This window comes from Meles meles, chromosome 18 (genome assembly GCF_922984935.1).
Source record: "Meles meles chromosome 18, mMelMel3.1 paternal haplotype, whole genome shotgun sequence".
In the NCBI taxonomy this organism is placed as follows: domain Eukaryota; kingdom Metazoa; phylum Chordata; class Mammalia; order Carnivora; family Mustelidae; genus Meles; species Meles meles.
Genome location: NC_060083.1, coordinates 40,007,983 through 40,012,949, shown reverse-complemented (window position 1 = coordinate 40,012,949; position 4,967 = coordinate 40,007,983).

Genomic DNA, 4,967 nt, shown 5'->3' with positions numbered 1-4,967 from the left:
TGAACAGGCAAGAGGTGCATGGGGGCTGCCATTTTGCCTTCTCTTTGGATAACCCAAAGTCTCTGAGCAGGCCTGGCTACAGAGTGGGGTGGGTACCAAATGAAAATGTGGGGCTCCTTGTTCAAAAAATGCTCAGAATTTCAAGAGGGTGGCAACAGAGCATTTAGCCAAGTACCGGGCCCTTCTAAGGGTGGAGCCCGGGGGACTACACAGATGGCATGCCCATCTGAAGCTGAGCCTATTTCCTTTTAGGATCAAAGATGCTGGCACCAAATTGTTCCCTGGAAAGACAAATAATTTTGACTTCATCTTATTAAAAGAATTCCTTTTCATCAGGTTAGGAACTTTGAATGGCTGGGGCTGGTGACTAGGTAGAAAAAGGGAGAGATGTAGAGGTTCTAGAAAGCCCCATTTCAGCAAGTCTTAACAGCTTTTGTGTGGTCCAGGCTATAATCTATGGCAACCTGATAATGACAATGGAAAAACTGGCCTTGAATCAGTCCATTTGGAGGCTCCTAAATGGCATTGGGAAGGGCTGGCAAAGGGAGGGTTAATTTTTTTTTAAATCATCTCTATGCCCAATGTGGGGCTCAAACTCACAACCCAGAGATCAAGAGTCACATGCTCCACCGACTGAGCCAGCCAGGTGGCCCAGTTAATTTTTTGGTAGTCTCCCTAGTTGTAATCAGGGCCTCCTTCTTCTGCCGTCCAGGTAGGACTTGACTTACTTAAAGGAAGAAGTCTACACCAGGAGGCCTTGAAAACCAGGCCTTAAGGTGCTGTGTGTATATGTGTGTCACAACTGGACACAAATGGCTTCTCCATTCACTATTCCATCCCCTACTTTGGATAACTGAGGAGTACTCAGGGCTTCAAGTATCCCAGAATCCCCTGACATCCTTGAGAGTGGAAAGTCATCCCACCAGGACTTCATAAAGCAAATCTGAGTCAACATTGTGAAGCAGATTCTTGACTTCAGACATCAACTTTCTTCCACCCCTGCCCCATACTCCTTTCCTTCTCCAAAGCTCATTCCTGGGATCTAACTCAGAAAGAGCAAGTGAGGCAAAGTCTTGGATCACATTCTTGGAGAGGACAGAGAATGAACAAAATGAAATGGCATGAAAAAAATGGCAAAATGAAATGTTATGCCTGGAGTCTAGCCAGGGTTGATGTTGGGCAGACACATGGTAGCCACAGGGCTCTCAAAAGGGCCCCCTAGACACCAGGCTCCCAACAAGGAGGGCAAGGATTACCATTCAACCAAAGAAATTCTTCAAATGCTCCCAACGTGTTTTCGGTGAATTTGGAGCATTCTTAATGAGGAGAGCTCAGGAGAACTCTCTCTCCTGCTTCCCCCTTCCCATTCTTACTCTGGATCAGCTCACCATCCCAGCATTGAACACGGCAATTTATTTTATTAGTGTACACTTCAGGGGAAGATGTATCATTTCTGCAAGTAAAAACACCTGCAGGCTGGGTAACTCTCACCTCACTTCTTCATCAGAAAGATTGATGTGGATGTGGACTGGTAAGGGAGGTAGCAGGAAGGTGTTCGGCCACAGGTGGGAGGAGTCTGGTCTGTACCTGGTAAAGTTACACCTGCACCAATTCCCTTACTCAGGGCTCAGAATCCTCCAACAGGCCTTGCCCTTTCTCTTTCTTTTCTCTTTGGGGTCAAAAACCAAGTGACGCAGATCTGTTGGTGGACTGAAGGCTTTGGATTCCTGGGAACTCTGAGTCCTTCTCTGAAACACTCCTCCTTTCACACTGCTCTATCTGGGGTTGGGTAGGGGGGAGTGTTTTGGATGATGGGGCCATCTGAGGGACCCATAGGAATGCTACTGGTGGGGAAACTGGGCTGTGTCCTGGGGCAGAACCAATAAGTCTCAGAAGTTATGGCCCTACAGCACTGTAAACTAACTGGGAGGGCACAGAAGACAAGGCTGTTGGTCCCATGGTGTTAATGGGAAGTCGTTATAAGACCAGGATATCTAGACGAGGAAATAAAATTTTCGGTTGACTCTATGGACATTGTAGACACTTTAAGAAATGATAAATCATTTCCTGGGCATAAGAGATGGAAAGAGGGAAAAATGACAGAGATCCAGTTTGATTCTGAAAAGGAAAAAAAGAGAATTTTTCCTTAGAGTTTCCTTTAAAATGGCCTTTAGAATATTCAAGCCAATTAACTCCTGTCATCATCCTCTCCAGTAGATCAGGAGAAACTCCTAGATCCGCATCCACAGTCACCAGAAACTCATTTTACCTACACACCATTCACCTTCTTGCATCCTTATAGTGCCAGATGCTATGGTATGGACCATTTAAGAGCGGCCAAGATGGCTGGACAGAGACGAGAAGCGGTAGCGGTTAAGTGCGTGGGCGTAGGATCTCTCAATGTCCTTGTGCAAGTTACTTAACCTCTCTCACCCTTGGCTTTCTCTTTTGAAAAAAGAGAATGACAACAGCACTCGCCACACAGAGTTGCTGAGGACTGAGAGAAAGTAGGCAAAGCCTTTAGTCCACCGAAAGCAAGTGTGTCTTGTTCAGTCCCGGCTGGGCTCATCGCCATCAACGTGGTTGATGACCATCATCATGCTCATGGATCGTCACCACCAGTGCAGCCAACGGGTACTCACTCGCGTGCCAGGCATCCCGCGTCGGCAAGCTTTTAATCATGTTAAAACCTACAAAATGTGCTATTTATCCCCTAAAACTCAATTATGGACAGATCTGAAATCCAAGCTCATTGACCAACACACTGTGAAAGTGGATCCAGAGGAAGGACGGTGAGATTATAGTGATTTAAGGAGAAACATGGAGGAATGTGTCAGGCCTCCCTTCCTCACATGGGGCAAGATGGAAGAAATATCACGTTCTTCTGTCCAGAACCCATCACGTCTATGAGGTTGGGTGAGTCATTTACTGTCCCCAAACCTTGATTCTCTTCCTCTGCAAATTGAGGATAAATCATAAATGTCTTCTTGTCAACCTCACAATATTGACCTGAGGATTACATGAGACATGGCACCTCTCCTTGATGTGTGGAAGGTATTACAGCAACCGGGAGAGCCCCTGATCCACAATTTGGACCTCTCCTCATTCCATCTTTCATTCAACCATTCGTCATTATGACGAAGCCCTGTTCTTTTTTTTTTTTTTTAAGATTTATTTATTTATTTATTTGACACACAGAGAGAGATCACAAGTAGGCAGAGAGGCAGGCAGAGAGAGTGGGAAGCAGGCCCCCCGCCGAGTAGAGAGCCCGACAAGGGACTCCATCCCAGGACCCTGAGACCATGACCCAAGCCTAAGGCAGAGGCTTAACCCACTGAGCCACCCAGGCGTCCCCAAAGCCCTACTCTTAAGCCACATCATCTTTCATTTGTACATCAATGCATTGATAGCCGGGCATTGCCCTGTATATAACCAGATTTTATGAGTTTGCCTTGTATGTGTCAGTCCTTTGCAGACTGATGAATTGGGGATTTTTAGACGCCATCATTTGACATAAGAGCAGAGGGCCAGCTCTGAGATCTGGCGACCCTACACAACATGCTAAGAGGCCCTGCCTGGTCTTGGCTACCCTGGCTACCTGCAAAAATAGAAGAGCTATTTACTACGCCCTTAGCTCAAACTGAAGACTACTACAAACGCTATTGGAAAGAAAGATGGTATGGTTTGGGCATCGGAACCATGTGACTCAAATCCTTGCTCTGTCACCAACAAGCTATGGGACCTCCCAAAAGTCAGGCTTTATGCTTTTTGAGCCTCAATTTTTTTTTCTTTTCTAAAAGGCACAGTTGTGATTGGAATGAAATTAGATAAAAAAAATTATATGTAGAAGTGTTCTGGCACCTCTATGGTAGGCTCCCAAAAAAGGGGGTAACTATTACCATCATTAATATTCATTAAAAAGTTACTGCCTTCAGCCACTGTCCACTACGGTAGTAAAAGTCTATAACAGAAGACTCCGTGTGACAAACTGCTCTTAGAAATTAGAGCCAGAGAAACAAGTCTCTCCTACAGAACTAGCTACCGATTTATCTTTCCTTTTGAACTTATTTTCACTCACTTAGGAGAAAATATCAAAAACTTCACTGCCAACAAAATCCCAGAGCTTCTCAGGGAGCCTGAACCCGAGCTGGACTTTGCTGAAGAATGACACAGACACGATATAATGAGCACTGAGTGTTGTATGCAACAGATGAGTAACTGATCTCCACATCTGAAACTGACGATACACTCTATGTCAACTAACTGAATTAAAATAAAATAAGTTTAAAAAAATTCCATCTCAAAAAGAAGGGCACCTGATGTCAGGGGTTCAAGTAAGTGAGAAGCTCTTGTTTCTAGCTCACTATGACCCAAACCTGGTGTTGGGTCACCAATCCCATAAGTGCCAGTACGGGGACACCTGGGTGGCACGGTCGGGTAAGCCTTCGACTCTGGTTTTTAACTCTCTTTCTCACTAAAATAAATAAATCTTTAAAAAATTTTTTTTAAATTTTAGTACTGGAAGATTACAAATCGAAGATAGTAGGGGTGGCTTTGAGCTCCATAAGGGCAGGCCAGTAGGCCAGGCCTGGCTGTCACAGGTTCCTCTGCCCAGGCCTGGGTCTAGATGCAGGACAATGCTCCCTACCACACCTGAGATGCTTATTCGAGAGATAGATTCCCAGAGCCTCATCTCAAGTCTCTTGCATCAGAACTTTCAGGGGGTGTGACCCAGAAAATTGTAGGCTTAACAAGCACCCCTCCCCATGTCAAGGGAAGTTTGGGAAACACCAGACCAAGTTTTTCTCTGATGGTGGTGAGAAGGGCATCAAAATCATGGAGAAGACCTCCTCAAATGCAGATTCCTGGACCCCCCAGGACCTACTGAATCAGAATTTCTGGAAGCAGGCCGTGGACATATGCATTTTTACAAGCACCCAAAGTGATGTCTATTGGCTGATGTTCAC